This window comes from Emydura macquarii, unplaced genomic scaffold (assembly GCF_026122565.2).
Source record: "Emydura macquarii macquarii isolate MOO-44397 ecotype Brisbane River unplaced genomic scaffold, CSIRO-AGI_Emac_v2 contig_1027, whole genome shotgun sequence".
Taxonomy (NCBI): domain Eukaryota; kingdom Metazoa; phylum Chordata; order Testudines; family Chelidae; genus Emydura; species Emydura macquarii.
Genome location: NW_027131164.1, coordinates 1,035,043 through 1,054,030, shown reverse-complemented (window position 1 = coordinate 1,054,030; position 18,988 = coordinate 1,035,043). Strand labels below are relative to the sequence as shown.

At 42.8% G+C, this 18,988-nt stretch overlaps 1 protein-coding gene and 1 long non-coding RNA gene across 2 annotated transcripts in view; one reads left to right on the top strand and one right to left on the bottom strand.

Annotated features, from left to right (window-relative positions):
• LOC137150797 (protein eva-1 homolog C-like) overlaps positions 1-18,988 on the top strand; it is a 180,836-nt gene that overhangs the window by 58,726 nt on the left and 103,122 nt on the right. The window lies entirely within an intron of this gene.
• LOC137150707 (uncharacterized) lies at positions 6,692-12,714 on the bottom strand. The gene is made up of 2 exons (XR_010919049.1): positions 12,024-12,714; positions 6,692-11,957 (listed from the first exon to the last, which is right to left on the bottom strand). It is a non-coding gene; the product is annotated as an uncharacterized lncRNA (long non-coding RNA).

Below are 18,988 nucleotides of genomic sequence, written 5' to 3'. Positions count from 1 at the left end.
CAACAGCTGTGCACTTGCTTTGATCTGCTGAAACCCTCCAAAGCACAACAAGTTGTGCAACGTCAACAGCACAACCAAGTCATCAGACGTGCACACAATGCAAAAGACGGAACCTTTAGTCCTGGATAGCCTGCTCTAGCTCGAAATTACGCTTCTGGAGCTAAATGGGTCCCTGCTACAGTCATCACCCAGACAGGACCTGTTTCCTTCACTGTCCAGACTGCAGATGATCTCACCTGGCAGCAACATGTAGATCAGTTGTTGCCAAGTCATACAAGTCCCAAGGACACATCTCCAGTTGAACTGCCTGACCTCACCATTGCAGGTGAGAGATCCTCAAATCAAGAGTCACCTGTTCCTGACTCCCCTCCTCCATCCACCTCTGCAGCAGATACAGCGCCCTCACCTGCTGGAGCTACAAGTCCTGAGCCCATTGTTAGATCCGCACCACTAACACCTTCCAGTGCAAGAACACTAGAAGTCTGCTGTAATCCACCTAGAGAGAAGGCCTCCTCAATGGCTGAATCTTTAGCTAGGGCAAACCCATGTTTCTGGCGCAGAATAATCCTTGGGGGTTAGCCGGGATATGAGGCAGTCTACCCTCATTCCCTTGTTTAGTTATTAGTTATTGTTCTGTTAAATGGATAGGCAGCTCTAGGTTCTACTGCAATACCCGTAATAAGAAAAGCATGTAGGAATACACATTTCTGGTGCTCGCTGCATGCTAGTTTGTAACCTGGGGATATGGGTGAAGTGGGCATTCAGATACTAGTGAGGACAGCAGTCCCCTAACATGGACATTGCTTATGGCAGGATCTTATGTTTAGATTATTCCTTCTGTGAACCTTATATTATGGGCTTCATTTGTAGTCATATCCCCCAAATGGCCCCACCATGGCATGGAACTAACAGGACATGCCCTAGCATCACCCTGATCACTTTGCTTTTATGTTGTTTCCCTTTCCCCTCCATTTGTCTGTATCTGGTCATTGTAGTTTGCGAGACTCTTGAGGCATGGACCAGGTCTTACCATCCACAGAGCATCTAGCACTAAAATAACAATAAATAATGAAGGTGAGACCTCCTACTAGAGGCCTTGCAAGAATTCCAAGCATAGGGAATGTCAGGTGGACTTGTAGCTCGGATACTACTCCTATCCACACAGACACACACCTAACCTGGGGACAACAGGTCACATGGATTAGATACTCTGTTAGGATTTCCACTACCCACTAATGGAGGCAGAACTCTTGCTCCTAAGTGTATGCAGCTCATGCCATCCTCTGTAATCCTCTTCCTTTCTTTTTCTCCCTACGTGTTTGTTGCTCAGGCATAACAAGAATAACTCTTGTTCAGACTGAGATGGCTGTCTGAGTATGTGGCACATGTGAGCAATCTGTCTCTAATTATTCATATTTGCAAATCTGTAATTTCTCACTGTAGTATTCTTTTTCTTCTGATTTTGATTCTTTAACCTATGAACTCTGTCTCTTACACTGTTGAAGGTGAGGGAAAAAATAGCGTGGGGGAAAAGCATTAGTACTCTACTTATATTGTCCTCAATCCTAAACTCTGCACACAATCCCAAACAGTTAGATGCTTCCAATTGGAAGTGAAAGAGTTAAACTTTAATTGTGGGCTGCCATCATTATGACCCAGGGTTAACACACCATTGAGTTGAATTGTGCAGTTCACATTCCTATTAGAGCTGTTATTACAATTTGTCTGCCTGCAGGCTTGGTAAGACAGTCATGTGTTGGCTTACATTCAGGAGGCTTTCTTTGCAATCCTAAAGTCTAGAGACTTTTTAAAAATAAAACCAAATGTATGCCTAAATTGTGCAGATATTGATGGGGCTATTCTAGAGCTGTTGATGCTACCTCTTGCCAGCTCCCTCAGATGCTCAGTTAAACTCTGCCTCAGACCTTTGACCTACTTATAAGTGACTCCTTTAGGGCATGACCCTGAAAGCTGGGCTATATGGGTGGACCCTGGTATGTGGAGGTCCACTGAAGTCACCCGCAAGGAGCAGCTTGCAGGCTTGGAGCCTGGCATGAGATACAGTTCCTCATTAATAGGAAGGTAACGGAACTTTATATATGAAGGTTTGTGTGTTCAGCTTGGGCACGTGAATGGAAAGTGTACCAAGTCTGGAGACAACCTGCTTGGAATAGACAGGAGCTATCAGATTTGAGAAACGCGTTCCTAGGTCAATCTATGTTTAGTAAGAGTAAAGAAAGAGATTAACTTTTGTTTAATCTGATTTAAAAAGAAAGGGCATCCGAATCAAAAGGGACTGTGCATGTTGACATAGCTCTAATGAACGTACCCCTCTTTGTGTCACCTTGGCCTATAGCTGATCTGGGTTTCCAAGAACATGGGAAACTCAGTCATGTAAGAGGAAGGGTGGTTCAGTGGTTAGGGCTCCAGCCTAGCATTTGAGTTTGATTCGCTGCTCTGCCATAGCTTCCTGTGTGACCCTGGGCAAGTCACCTAGCCTTTCTGTTCCTTATCTGCAAAATGGAGATGATGATGATAGTGCTGCCCTGTCTCCGAGGGTTGTTGAGAGGATAAAGATATTAAAGGCTATGAAGCAGTAGCTCTATTGATGAAGCAGAAGAATTATTGTGCTATATAAAAATAGATGTTACATTATAATTATTCCCAGATACATTTACTGCTTAGAGCTTGTACAGGGAGACAAATGTAAATTTGGAGCTAAGATTTGCCTACTGCATAGCTGTCCAGGGGACAATCATTCTGTAAGTTAAGTGTAGATCTTGCTCAAAGGGCCATTTGTCCTCTCCCATTCTGGGATGCAACACCTACCACCCACCCACTTCTGTAAATTGCTAATAAACTGTTGTTCAATCTAAAGCTTTGACTGATGTTGATCTTGGGAAATTGCTAGATGACACTCTAGATGAAAGCTGCTGGCTGGCCTCTATAGGTAGTGGAAGAAAGGTGAATAAGACTGCTTGTGTGGGGGTCCAAATTCTATGGAGAAGGCTGCTGTCTTCCTCCAGAACAGTGCCATAGTAAGACCTGCAGCTACCATTGTAGACTTGAAAGGATCAAGGCCCTGATCCAGCAAAACACTGAAGCCCATGCTTCATTTGTAAACATATGAGTAGTCCCACTGACTTCACCTGTGCTTAGAGTTAAATGCCTAAAATGATTTTCTGGATTGGGGCCCAAATGACTAAAGGGTGCAAGGTGCTGTCTTAGGGCTTGTCTACACTTACCTCCGAGATTCGGCGGCAGTCGACTGGAGTTACACAAGCTACGCAAAAAACTTGCATAACTCCCGTCGACTTCTCTGCTTCTCTTCTGTGCGCCGTCTTCACTGCACTGCGCTGACGGGAACCGTGTTCCCGTTGATGCAGTGCTACGCCACTTGAGGAGGTGGTCTTAATACGTCAATTTCTGGATCTACCGAGCGGATCCTCACTGACCACTCAGATCGATTTCTCTGGATCAACTGATGGCGGCGAATTTGCCACCATCAGTGAAGACGTAGCCTTAGATATGATTCAGTTTCAGGAGCAATGTTGGCTTTTGAACGAGGAGTAGTTTGATTTGATCTTGCACCCATTGACATACAAGCATAAGACGTATGAGGAGAGGCTGAGGGAACTAGGCTTGTTTAGCCTGCAGAAGAGAAGAATGAGGGGGGATTTGATAGCAGCCTTTAGCTACCTGAAAGGGGGTTCCAGGGAGGATGGAGCTAGGCTGTTCTCCGTGGTGGCAGACGACAGAACAAGGAGCAACGGTCTCAAGTTGCAGGGCGGGAGGTCTAGGTTGGACATTAGGAAAAAGTTTTTCACTAGGAGGGTGGTGAAGCGCTGGAATGGGTTACCTAGGGATGTGGTGGAATCTCCATCTTTAGAGGTTTTTAAGCTGCGGCTTGACAAAACCCTGGCTGGGATGATATAGCTGAGGTTAGTCCTGCTTTGAGCAGGCGGTTGGACTAGATGACCTCCTGAGGTCCCTTCCAACTCTATGATTCTGTGACGTCAGTGTGAGCAGGATCAGACCCTGACGGTCCCTGCAGCCTGGGTGTATGTGCGGTTATTCATGTATCTTTTTTTTTTCAGGCTTGCAACGTTTGTTAGGCTCTTTGGTGAACAGTCCTGGAAGCTGGCAAGTTTCGGATCACTATTATGGTTTTGTTCTGCCAGGGTGATTCAGCAGGCCTAATGCACTCCAATTGCTGCCATGTGAACAAAGCACGGAACTATAGGATTCTTTTCATACTACCCTTGTTAAAATTTGTGGTTTATGAGGTTAAGAACCTTTCTGGGTGAAGCTTTCACTACATGGTGATAAACCAGGTTACAACAGTATAATGAATTTCTCTGAGGTTAATTTCAAATAAATGGGACTTTTTTTCATTGTACCTACAGCAGAACAGAGCAGGCTTTGGGTTTTAAAAAAAAATTTCGTGAGCAATTAAGTTGCATGCAAACAGTGGACAGCTACAGAGGCATGGAGTAAAAATGTAGAAGAAATTTATTGAAAACATAAGTCTTCTGTACTGGACTTTAGAGACTGTTGAGGAATTTAATTTTTTTAGCACACAACTCCTTCCTGACAATCTGATACCTTACAATAGGCATCCCCAAGGAATGAGTTAGCTGTCCACTGACAAGACTGGCTCTGGGTAATTCCCCTACATAATGTATCTGCTAATGGTTGTAAATTTTCAACAGTGTCTAGTTATTTAATATAATACAGCTTTATACCCAGTGTTTTATATTTCACCTTTTGTAAAAGCATCTACAGCTTGCGATAAGTTAGTGACCTGAGGCCCCATTGTGCTAGGTGCTTGTACGAACACACAGTGAGAGACGGTCTCTGACCTGAAGAGCTTCCAGATGAAAACAAGACAGACAAAAGGTGGGAGCAGAAATGGAGACGCAGAGAGGGGAACTGACTTGTCTGAGGTCTCAAAGCAGGTCAGTGGCAGAGCTGGGACTAAAACACTGGTGCCCTGTGTCTTAGGCTAGTGCCTTAGTCCACACCATAAGTTATTTGGGTACAACCACAGTTTTTCTGGCTCGAGTTCTCTTGCTTACCCATAGAAATTTGTTATTTTAAATTCTGAATTTAATTATTGCTCTGTCCATTCAAGGAATAGTTATAGTGTGTGTAAATAAGCAAATGGTTAGAAAGTGAGTGTATCCCCGTAAATTACTAGAATTCTGCAAACATAACTTTTTTGGGAGGGGGCTGTGTTTCATCTCTACCATTATTACAAAGGCCCTGATCCTGCCAGGAGCTCTGTTTGGTCAGAAGTATGAGGTCTCTCTGCATGGAGATTTTTTGCAGGAATGGGGGGCCTAATTTGCTACACTGAGGTCACATCAAATCAGAGAGACCTTATTATAAATCTTGGGCCAGTGGCCTTTCTTATGATATGTGGCCGAACCTTCAGCGCCTACTAGCATTGTAGAGGTTAGACAGGTGTATCAGTATACAATAATGTCCCAATTATACTGCGTGGAGAAGTTTTGTGTCTCAGTCGATAAGGCTGAAGCCAGATTTCCATGTACATGTAGTCTGAATAGTTAGGGTATAAGGAGCATTGTTCAGGGCATTTACTGGTGTTGAATTGATTACTAGCTTGCAGGAGGTAATGAGTTAAAGGAGCTCTGTAAATCATTAATCCCCAGGAAATGCCCTATTTTTATCCTTTATAGATATATTAAGATGGATATTTGTATGAACTGACAGGTAATGAATAGATGCCATGTCCATAAAACAACCATCTCTCCGCAGTTATTTTCCTGGTTCCATAAAAACAGCCATATCAAGTCAAACCAATGGTCCGTCTAGTCCAGTATACTGTCTTCTGACAGTGGTCAGTACCGGATGTGTTAGAGGAATGAACAGAACAGGGCAATTATTGAGTGATCTATTCTCTATCATCCAGTCCCAGCTTCTCGCACTTTGAGGGGTAGGGACACCTGGAGCATGGGGTTGCATCCCTGACCATCTTGGCTATCAACCATTGATGAACCCATCCTCCATAAACTTCTCTAATTCTTTTTTGAACTCAGTTATACTTTTGGCCTTCACAACATCCCCGGCAATGAGTTCCACAGGTGACTGTGTGTAGCGTGAAGAAGAACTTTCCAATGTATGCTTTAAATCTGCTGCCAACTAATTTCATTGGGTGACCCCTGGTGTCGGGTTCCAATGCTGATAGCAGAGGATGAGGGAGAGTTCCACTGCTGATGACAGAGGATGCAGGACGGATAAAGCACAACAACCAATATGATTGCAAGCAGAATCGTTTATTTCATCTTGTTCTCCAGCTTATATACCTTTTTATCATCTTTGCATACAATGGTCACACAATTGCTGATTGGCTATTATATAATTTCACACACTTAGCATGGGAACAGCTTACATATTATTGGTAGCTTCTTAGCTTACATAGCTTTCTTGTTTACGACCTTGGATACTTTCTACTATCTAGTGGATGGCGGCCAAGTCCGCGGAACTCGCCGCCAGTGAGGCGCCTGAGTGAAAGTGGCCACCTTCCAGCTCCCTGTAGGCAGCCTCACTTGACCCGGTGTCCAGCACCAGGCCTGCTGTAAGTGTCCACTAGGTAGCCATCAGGTCAGGGTACGAATAATACACTCCCACATCTCCCCCCTTTCTTTTAAATAGGCGCTCAACAAAACACTCCAGACTACCTTGCAATAAACGAATAAAACAGGGGACACAAATAAACAAAAGAAATACAATCCCCACAACAATAATGCCTATATAAAACAAAAACAAAACAAGCCAAAAGGGCCAACCAAAGCTACTAAGCCACTCCCAAAAGGGATTAACATTTTGCGTGATCTTATGCATATTATCAGCAAGGCGTTGCAATAAAGCATAAACAAAATATAAATGATCTAATAAATTCATACAACACATGCCTTCAAAATCCTCACAACCGTGTCCCTGTGCCAACAAAAAAAATCGATAGCTGCACGATTCTGCAGCCGTTAGGTCAGCATATGGATAATATACCCCCACAGCTCCCCCCTTTCTTTTACACTTCCCAGCATGTGGTCAGTGTGAGACCCTGAAGACATGCTTTTTTACATATTTATACAAACAAGACAAAAAAAAATTACATATGCATAAATTTTTGATACTTATAGGTATATTCAAAATATTACTACTATTACCATTAACTTATACATTTCTATTTTAAAAAATATACATAACAAATAACATATGAACAAAAAATTTCTACTTTTCTATTAAAGTTGTCTGATCTCTCCCTCAGAAGGCTATATGACTAATTAAAACTAGTTGGCTCTCTCCTTACCCTGTCTCTGACCCTGGCAAAAAATCAAACACTATGGGAAAAGGAAGGGGGGTGATTTCAGCAAAGAGCAGAACACTCAAAAAACTAAAATAAAGTGACTATAATCAAGCAGACAATTATTTTCCTACAATCCCCCCTTTGAGCCATACTGTAATACCAGTGTGGCTCACTTATAAACCTGAGCTAGCTTTTGCTTAAATTTAATAATTTCAACTTAAGTTAACATTTGCACGACAGGCACTCCGGCCTTAACAAACCAACTAAAAACAGAGCAAACAGAGGGCAAAGTACCCAAACACTAAAAACAACAACAAATAAAAATAACAATAAAACAAATTATACACACAAACAATTACTTAAGCCAAAATAAATTTGGTAGCCATAAGATTAAGGCATAAAATAAATCTGTGAAACCCCATGACATATCATCTTGGGAAATGGTATGGAATAATAATGCGATTTGTAAAATGTCATGTGCATTAAATTAGTAGGTCTTTTAGTAATTTTGACTGAATCGTCCATATTCAAATGATTTAAATCAGATTGTCTATCAGCCTGCAGCAATTAATTACAATTGATTATTTACATATTTACAGACCAATTATTTGGGAGAAGGGCCTGTTTTTCCTTCAGAAGGCTGCAAAAAAAAATTCAAAAATTCTCTTCCTATAACACTTTTCACACTTTCAACTGTCCCTCCAAACTCTGTAGTGTTAACTTCTCAATCCCTTTACTACATGGTGTTTAACACAATCAGAACCACGGGTATACCTTCTTCAAAATGCAAGGGAACATGACTACAAATCCAACAGTTAGACACATTGAAATCTGTTTGTAATTGATTAATTAATTATAAAGATGTGTCTGTATAGTCCAAGAAGCATGGTCTTTTATGGTTTAGTTGCTTGGGTTGTAATTGTACCTCAAAGTCATCAGGTTGTTGGTCTTCTTCCCCATGGACCTTGGGGATTTCCTCGACAGGTGTACCGTTAATCAGGAACTTGGATCAAAATAAAGTCATCCAGATAAGGCCAATACAGAACATCCAAAAGATCACTAGCCATACCCATTTAGGGAACCAGTGATCTGGGGAGTTTTAAGTCTTTTTCTTCTGAGGTGGTAGGGATGACGTCGTGGTATATCCTCTTCGCTCTGGAGTGGTTTCAAATCCTCTTCGCTCTGGAGTGGTTTCAAATCCTTTTCGCTCTGGAGTGGCAAATCCTTTTCTTGAGCAGGGGAGAGGTTACAAGCACTTGCACCCTGTTCCACTGACCTTGTCATTACAGGTGCAGAGGTTCTTTTACAGTGTTAGGCATGTATTCAGGACTGGCAACCTTGGCACTTTACAACAGTGTTGGTGGTGAGAAATACCTGGAGTGGGCCTTTCCAACGCAGTTTCAGGGCTGTCTGTCTTGGTGGACCTTTACGTGAATCCAATCACTGGGCTGTAGATCATGACATGCTTTTTGAGGGTCTTGGGGAAAGGCTTCTTGGACCTGTGAACAAAAGGCCTTAACACACTTCATTAATGCTTGACAATAAGTCAAATCAGTTTCATTAGCTAAATTAATATCCATTAGGTGAATTGATACTGGTGGAGAGCTAGAAAGCCTCACGGGTCAGCCCATTAGGATCTTGTGTGGTAAGAGTTCAGTCTTTTAGTTACATGATGATTTTATACTTATAAGGGCTAAAGGCAGGGCATCTGGCCATTTGAGGCTGGTTTCATGACAAATTTTGGCTAGTTTATTTTTTCAGAACACCATTCTGTCTTTTCACTGCCCCTGCAAACTGAAAATGATGTGGGCAATAAAAGTTCTGTTGGATATCAAGAGCCTTGCAAACTTCTTTTATAACTTGACCTGTTACTGTTGGTAGACAGAGGGATCCCAAAGCAAGGGATAAATTCCTTCACAAGCCTTTTGCTGACTATAATAGTGTCAGCCTTTGCACATGGGTAAACTTTTACCCATTCAAAAATAAACATACAATTACTAATACATATTAAACTAAACTAATATAAACACAAAACAACATAGATGTGGCCTAAAATACAAAAAGGACTGCAGCCTTAGCAACAGAGTCTATTAAAACATGCCAATAAACTAGACATTTAACAACAACAATAATAAAAAATAACTATACAACATTTATAAAGCAGCAACATAAGATTCATTTAATATGGAAGCCTCCCAAAGTGGGGAAGCCTTTTTGTTTTTAGAGTTAACCATAATTATGAACAACACCAAGGGCCTAATGGAAATCATTAACAAATTTACCTTCGATCAGGATACAAACTGTAGTTACAGGAAAAAAAATTAGCTTCTTGATCAGGGTTCACAGAAGGGAAAGGGTTACTTTTAATTACCTCATGTTAAGAACAAACAGCATAGTCAGCCACAAGAATACCTTTAAAATTTCTTTGACAGGAGCCAATAACATAGAAAATCAATTTTGGGTTCTACAAAGGGTGGATAACAATAAGGCAGGATCAAAAACTGGACATCGGGTGAGTGTAATATGACCTGCAAACAACAAAGGAATTTTATATTTTGTTAAACAAATATGAGGTACAAAAATAATAAGTGGAGAACCAAAAATCAAAGTTTCCGAGGTTTTACCCAAGGCAGCTACAGCTGCAATGGCACGGAGACAAGGTGGAAGCCCTGCAGCTACAGGGTCCATGGCATTACTGTAACAGGCAATGATCTTATACTTATCCCCACACAATCTTACACAAAGCAATGAATATTTTCCAGGTTTTCTAACAGGAAAAATTGGGGTGTTTTAGAGGATTCAAATAGGCACAATAATTCCTTGTTAAGGAGAGATGTAATTACAGGACATATTCCTTTTGTATGCTGGATATTTCAAAATCCTGTCCCTATTCAAGAAATACAGCCAAAATAGAATTTTCATTTTCACAAGGAAAATAACAAATTAATCCCATCTGGTAAACAATAAATAGTACAATCAAATTTTACAATATAAATGTCTACCTACCAGGTTAACTGAAAAATAAAAACTTAAAAGAAAAGCATGCTAATTAGAAATAGATCTCAAAGAAACAGATAGTGGTTTAGACACTAGATGCGGCATTAATTGGTTTACATTCTTCCTTGATAAGGGAATAGAGAAAACTCCTAAACTTTTAAGGTGGATCTGCTGACTTCAGTGTCTAGAAAGTGTTTATAAAACATTTTACTGGTTTTCCATCAATAAAACAAAACACATAAAAACCTGATTAATCTATTAACAAAAAGGGTGCATTAATAAAGTTACTATTTCCCAGGCTGTCCTAATATAAAGGTTGAGTCTGGTCTCGGGGAGGAGGTGGTGGTGGCCCAAATGTCCACTCCGACTGGCCAGATCGTCTTGGACATTCTGCTTTCCAGTGTCCCAACTGTCCACAATAGTGGCAGGAGGAATCTCCTGGGGCCAAAAAGGTACCACGTCCTACTCCCCAACCCCGGCCTCAACCTCTCTATATACTCTTTATCTAAATTTTCACTTTTTCCTTTTTGGAGTCCTTTAGACTCCTTACCTGGGACTTATGCAGTCTTTCTTTAGAGTTTTCACCCTGTCTGCATTTTATCTTCGGCCCCCCTTTCTCCTTTTGGCCATAAACCATGTTGTTCGAACCAAAATGCTTAAGGACCCGATCCTTATTTTTTACAATTTCCCATTATGTTTACCCACTCCCTCCCCCTCTCTCAAAGGTTTTTAGAAACAAGAGAAGAGAAACGGAGAGAGAGATAAGGAGAGAGAAACAGAGAAGAAAAAGAAAGGAAAAAAAAATCTCCTCTCTCTCTCTCTTGAAACACTTAAGGTAGCACCTAATTACAAACAGTTTTTAAAATCCTTTTCACACACTTATTATACCACATAAGAGAAGTCTGACTGCCACTCAGTACTTCTGTACTTCTTCAGAGAAACCTGCCACTTAGTATTTCTTTCATTTCCCATGGTAGAGGTCTCTTTAGGAGTCTTATTTTCCTATGTGCCAGTATTTATCACACGCTTTGGCCGTCACCGACCAATCTCCTCGCGGAGGTATGGAACTGCGGTCCAGGTCTCCACACTCACTTCGTTCCCTACTGGCAATACATGAGGCGTCTCATTTCCCACTTGAAATATTTCTCTCACTGCCGCTTGTACCCCCGCTTCAGCCGCAAGGTTCTTCACCATCCTCCTTGCCTTATTCCAGGTCTGACTTAAGGCAAAGGCTTCCTTGTTGCCATGGGCTACCGACTCCCATAGGTCGGAGCCCAAGTATTCCCAGACAGTCTTATCAAATACAGTACTTGATTTTACAAAAAATCCCCTTCTTAGTTCCCACTTCAATAAGCAAGATAATTTATCCGGGGACACCTTTTCCCCTTGGCGCTCCGCGATACATATAAAAAATTCAAGCACCGTTTTTTCTTCAGCTGATGCAGCGTTTCCCATACTTAATTAATTAGCCGCTCACCTTTGAGCTCAAACACGTCCCTCTCGGACGACCACGCCTCTGGACGACCACGTCTCTCTCGGACGACCACGTCTCTGGGCGACCACGCCTGCCTCTGGGCGACCACGCCTGCCTCTGGGCGACCACGCCTGCCTCTCTGGGCGACCACGCCTGCCTCTCTGGGCGACCACGCCTGCCTCTCTGGGCGACCACGCCTGCCTCTCTGGGCGACCACACCTGCCTCTGGGCGACCACGCCTGCCTCTCTGGGCGACCACGCCTGCCTCTGGGCAACCAGGAGCTGCCTTCACCGCAGTATCTCCTGTGAGCTCATACACGTCCCTCTTGGACGACCAGGAGCTGCGTCCAGCGCAGTACCTCCTGCAGCGGCTATAACTCCTGCGTTTCTTCTCCCTGCCCGACACACAATCCAATCCACTTGAATTGCAATCACGTCGGGGTCACCATTTGTCGGGTTCCAATGCTGATAGCAGAGGATGAGGGAGAGTTCCACTGCTGATGACAGAGGATGCAGGACGGATAAAGCACAACAACCAATATGATTGCAAGCAGAATCGTTTATTTCATCTTGTTCTCCAGCTTATATACCTTTTTATCATCTTTGCATACAATGGTCACACAATTGCTGATTGGCTATTATATAATTTCACACACTTAGCATGGGAACAGCTTACATATTATTGGTAGCTTCTTAGCTTACATAGCTTTCTTGTTTACGACCTTGGATACTTTCTACTATCTAGTGGATGGCGGCCAAGTCCGCGGAACTCGCCGCCAGTGAGGCGCCTGAGTGAAAGTGGCCACCTTCCAGCTCCCTGTAGGCAGCCTCACTTGACCCGGTGTCCAGCACCAGGCCTGCTGTAAGTGTCCACTAGGTAGCCATCAGGTCAGGGTACGAATAATACACTCCCACACCCTGGTTCTTGGGTTATGTGATGGGGTAAATAACACTTCTCTATTCGCTTTCTCCACACCAGTCATGATTTTATAGACCTCTATCATATCCCCCCTTAGCCGTCTCTTTTCTAAGGTGAATAGTCCCGGTCTTTTTAATCTCTCCTCCTATGGAAGCTGTTCCAGACCCCCTAATCATTTTTGTTGCCCTTCTGTATCAGACTCCTCTTTTGTTTCCAGGTGATATTATCAGCTAATACAAAATCATGAAGGTTTTAATACGATTGTTAAGCACTAGTGTAAATGGGCTTTAATACTTGTTAAAAATGTGCTATCTGGATGTAGAAATGTGCTATCTGGACACAGTCCCTAAACTGGGATTAACTATTACCAGCTAGCGTGTTCCATGTGGATGTGTTCCATGTGTGTGGCCCCAGTGTGGACCATCACTTTGCCCAGATGACAGCTCCATTTTGGTTATATTTGACCCAGTGAGGGGCATCTGGGTCTGTTGCTAAGTTGAGAGGAAGTGGGAACATTCACTTTATTCCATGGGCATAGATTTTTGGGAGACCGTGGTTTATTTTATTTCGACACAGGAGTGAATGGGGAGGAAGTGAATATCTGCAGTTTACAGTACCAAAGCAGCTTGTTCTAAAATAATAAAAAGGCAACACTTGATTCACTGCAGCTAGCAATAATGCTTCAGTACAAGGTGCTTATTGACTAGGGCCATTGAATAGCAATTATCTTGGATGAAAATAGCTGACTGTAAGATTGTGTTTATCAATGTTATAGAAGCACCCAACTCTGTTTAAAGAGGGGAAGGTGAACTGAGTGAGAATATCCAGTGCCCTGTGTCATCACAAACACTGAAAAGCAATTGTGGTTAGCAAAACTGAAAATTAGTCATTCAAATGACGTATTCATATCCACGAGTGTTGAGCTTGATTGACCATCACCTTTCAGAGTTCTTGGCATGTTCCCAAAATAGGGAAAAGATTCACCCCTGGGGTAACTCCCTTGAAGTTAATGTGCTTTGAGTGCTGGACTGGGAACTGGGGAGACCTGGATTCTGTTCCTGGCTCAGCCATAGAGCCATAGAGTGGCCTGTTGGGTGGTCTTGGGCAGGTCACTTCACCTCGCTGTGCCTCCATTTCCTCATCTGTAAAATGGAGACAATGGCACCGACAGCCGAGGTTCAGCACTTTCAGATCTACTAACGAAAAGCTCTAAGTCAGAGCTAGGTGTTGTTATTGTTACACTGTTATTATTGTTGTTGAACGGGGAAGGGTGGATGTTCTTGTGTGAAAGGCTCTGGACTAGGACTTGAGATTTTAGATTTGATTCCTGGCTCTGCCGTAGAGAATCTATGTGACCTTTCGGAAGGTCGCTTCTCCTTTTGTGTCTCGGTTCCTCCTACGTAGAATAGGACTTATGCTTTTCACACAGGGAAATCTTTAATATATCTGACGTTATCCTATACGAGGGTGATAGGGCAGCATGTTAAGTGAAGGTGCTGAGTTCTGTCCAGCACTACTGTAATGTGCCTCTAAAGGGGTTAAGCAGGAAGAATAAAGTCTACAGAGCTAAATGTCCATAATGGAGTCTAGGTACCAGGAAGACTAGTTTCTCACATTCTTATACCTGGTCTACACTAGGAAATTAGGTTGGTATAACTATGTCACTGAGGGATGTGAAAAATCCACACCCTTGAGTGGTTGAACCAAGCTAACCCCTGGTTTAGACAGCACTAGCTACTGCCTCTCGGGGAGCTGGAATACCTACACCGATGGGAGAACTTCTCCCATCGGTGTAGGCAGAGTCTTCACTACCCCTGCATTATTTTAAGTGTAAACGAGCCCTTACTATTGCACAGGTGTCCTTAGCAGAAGTCATTCTCCCCAAATATTCTAGATTGATGCAGGATTAGGGCTTTGTTTTGTAGCTACACTAATGGCTGAATTGGGGCAATTCCCCTAACTAAAGTAGCTGCTGATGACAAGAGCAACTTGGCGGTGTTCTTTTCAGCTTAGTTTACACCGTATTCTACCAGTTTATGACCACATTGTATCATAGAAGCTTTGACTTCTTACTCCTGTTCCTGTAGCATGTTCTGCGTCTTGGTAATGAAAGATCAGAGCAAGAGAAAGCCAAGTAATTAGTTACCTCAGCACTAATCTCCCATGGAGAAGCTTATGTTTCAGTAACAGAAACTGAACCGCTTTTCTGTCCTTTCACACAACCTAGCCACGAATGGTGAGAACCTTCTTCTCTGAAGCTGCCTCCTTAGCACACTTCATCATGTTGCCTGCTAGGGATGGACATATGATCCGTGAGGCCCAAATATCCAAAGGATTATGGGGGTGGGGGAGTCCCAGCCATGGGTTGCCCCCTCTCTGAATATGGAAGACGGAAGGAAATTAGGCCTTATATTCCCTCCTATCCCAGTGCCTGAAGAGGGGAATCAAGCTGTAAATTGCTGATGCATCATGGGACTTCCAGCAATTTGTGTGCTTTATAAACAACCCTCTGAACTCCCGTTCTCTTTTCAAATCTCACATCTTTGCTCCCTTGCGTTTTCACTCTGTAAAGTAGTTTGAGGTAATGATTTGTGTGAAAGACACTGCATCAAGTGGCATAGGCATTGCCCAGCGAACCTCTGGCATGATCAGTCTTACGATTGCACTTACCAATGAACAGACAAAGCCAGTCCCAGGCTTGTTCAGTGATAAGCAGTTTGGGATTAAGTACAATATTATTGTTCTCAGCCTCTATATGTTCACTACTGTATCTTCCTCTTAACGGAATGTTACAGAATGCAAAAATTACCTCACTAAAGGTATCCAGTGTGTTACTGCTCTATTGCAACTGTACCCAACAACTATTTTGAACTTTGTCAGAGAAACTGTAGCCTCTACAATGCAACCAAGATGCAATGGTTTTGGAGATTTCATGGTCCAGTTACCATTAAATGAAGCTGCCCTTATTATCCCAGTGGACTGAGTAGCAGCCTTTTTTTCCCAGCTATTTTTAGTTGCTTCTTACTATGTGCTTTTGGACTAATTAGCCCAGATGACTTCTCCACCGAAAGTGGATTAGGGAAAAAGAAGCGAGTGATGACTAAGTCTTGAATGGCTGTTTTGACAGGGTTGCCGTTTTTCTCTTTTATTCCAAACCTGATCTGTCTCTTTTCTCTTTGGGTTTCAGAGCCCGCGACAAAGGCCTGACACATCCCGCTGGGGCCTCTTTCTCACTTTAAGATGCTTTTTAGACTTGTTACTGGTTTGGTCACCAGTAATTTTTTTTTCTATGAGCCTCCCACTAACACACACACCAACCTCCAGAAGAATCAGAAATGGAAGTGCTGGCTTCTTTTAAAATCAACAGAGATTCTTTAAAAAAAAAATAATGGGTACATATCAGTACATATGTCTATATTACTGTTAATAATATGTAGTGCTTTATATCTTCATAGTGCTTTATAAACATTGAATTGCTAATTGCCAGGCCTCACAGTGCTCTCTGGGGAAGTTTGGTGGTCATGTCCCTATTGCATAGATGAGAAACTGAGGGTATGTCTACACAGCAATTAAACACCTGCAGCTGGCCTGTGTCAGCTGACTTGAGCTTGTTTGGGGGGGAGGCGGGAAGGCTCTGAGCACCTGCACAGGCTACCTTGGGAGATCAGTGATAAACTATTTAATGATTCTTCAGCTTGTCAGCTGTGGACTGTTGAATGGGAGACAGGGAGAGAAGGGAGCTGGAAGGAAGGGCAAAGAAGCCCAGGATCTAACAGAGTTGAGCCCCCCTGTGCCAAGGGGGGATGTTGCAGCTTGGGAAAAGCCTGATGGTGTAGGGACATGAAGTGCAGAAGACACTGTAAGTAAAGCTCACTGTGGTGAGCTTATGTAAGGGTGTGTGAGGACTGATTGCAAAGAGAAATCCAGGGGGAGGGAGCACACCCTGTGTATTGCAGTAGTGCTCTGAGATCCCAGTCAGAACTGGAACTCCATTCTGCTAGGTGCTGCACAAATGCACACAAAGGCACAGTCCCTGCCCTTGATACAAGGTTCGGCCCGATCGTGCAAACTGATCTGTGTGGGTGGATCTTTGAGCCAATGTAGAACCTAATTGACTTCAGTGGAGCTCCATATAGGCATAAGAGTCTGTCCATGTGGATCAACTTAGAAGCTGGGGCCTAAGGAGATAAATGACATCTGAAGGCTATGTAGGAGATGGATGCAAACATTTTACTTTACCCCACTTAAGTCTTTCTCCCTTTTCTGATGTGCCTATTGCCAGGGTATCTAAGCGTTGGTCAAAGTCAGTGGGAGTAAATCCAGCCCATTGACTTCAATGGAATTACAGGTGTGAGTCCGGGTTTGCGGTTGTGATCCATGCGCTGGAATATAATCCTATGTGCTTCACAGCCCTAGAGCCTCACTCATCCTAGAAACCGGAAGAGGCGTCCTGCTGGCATGCATTGTGATGCTTGACTATAGAACTGAGGTGGGGAAAGCCCTTCCCCAGTCTCCAGACGAATGGACAGTATAACTGTTTCCCCCTTAATTGTCTTGTGTCCATAGGCTGTTTTAAGTTATATGGCTAGCGGGCGGCATAGCTTGGTTCATGGTGCTTTTTGGAGAAAGATGATAGGTCAGCTATCAGCTGGCTGAGATTTAATACTGACCTGACAGGTAAAGCGTGTTGTATCAATTGGTGGTTCTGGCCCTCTCCCAAGCAACATGCCAATCCCATATACAAAACCCTCTATTGTTTACCAGCAAGGTCTCGTGCATGTAGTGCACTGCAGTTCTTCTTGCTAGAAGTAGCATAAGAGTCAAAGAGAAATACAATTATAAGGATTAAAGATTAGAACTAATTCTCAGTTGTTCAATGGAGCGAACTGCAAATGGTTATTAAAGTCTTATGAGCTGCTTACAAGAAGTAGGAGATGAACATTATACAGTGTGCCGGGGAGTGAGATTTCCAAAACATTACAACCTTTAATTTAGAGATTTAATCTACAAGCAATTAATAAAATGTTCTTTCTGTCTTGTGACTAGAGACACTTTAGTTCATTAAAACACTTGGGTTGAGGAGAGGAAAGGAAGAGGTAAAAGCCCTGCTTCAGGAAACCATCTCAGTTCAGAAAAACACTTTAGCATATGTTTAAGGATTACAGCTCCCATTGAAGTCAGTGGGACTTCAGCACATGCTTAACTATAACACACGCTTTTCTAAATCTGGGCCAAAGTTAGGGCCACAGTGATTCCCGGAGTAATTTAAATACATTATAGATCAAAAGACAAAGGTTGACTTGGTTACTCTGTTGTGGGTCAGAAGGTCACGAGCTGATAGTTCAAGCAAGGGCTTGTTGGTCGATGAGCTGTAGGATATTGCATTTGAGGGGAAGGGCGAGCTGATTCTAAAGTAGCTTTCCTCACTATCCAAGCAGAAATCAATAATAATGTTGTCTGAGACCTGCCAGTTTGCTTGGCACCATACAAATATTGAAGAGATGGTTCCTGCCTAAAAATATGGATAAACCAAACATTGCAGACACTTAGCTTGCAAGTAGTTCTTACACAAATAGCCCCATCTGGCTACTCAAGCAAGCTTTTGTAGGTTTGGGCCCTAAATCAAATGTAAACAGTATAGCGCAGCCAAATCATATGTCCATCCTTCCAGTGGTGCAGTAGTTTTGGTTTTTGACATATGTGGGTCCTGTGCTCAGTGGCTGGCAGGGGAAGTCCTCACAGAAGTGAGCTTTGAGAAGAGATGAATCAGAGCAGATTTCAAACACCCCAGATTTCAGAGGCGTTTAGGTTTGGGGGTAAGGTTTCACTTTCTAAAGCAAATGGCCAGCTACAAAATATTGATCTGGGTTTAGATTCTGAACCTCCCCACGTTTCACAGATGAATCTAGGGCTTTGAGTCAGACTCAAATGTGGTTGTAAGGAATGTTAATTTTTACTGGTACTTTTGAGATGAAAACAAGAACAGTATCTGACTGTGCCTGACCATGTCTGGTAGCACATATGCCTTCAACTTATATACAACCCCGCAAACATATAAACGGACAAGGTATGTCCCTAACTTAGTGAAATATCATTATTACTGAGCTTATTCAATAGCAGCAAGGGTGATATTTTCAAAAGTGCTCAGTGTTGGCCTCGCTCTGCTCCTATTAACGTCAATGCAACCGGAGTCAGTACCATTGACTTCAATGGGGGGAGAGCTAGACCAATGGTCAGGGCTTAAATTCAGCTGGAGCTGTCTGGA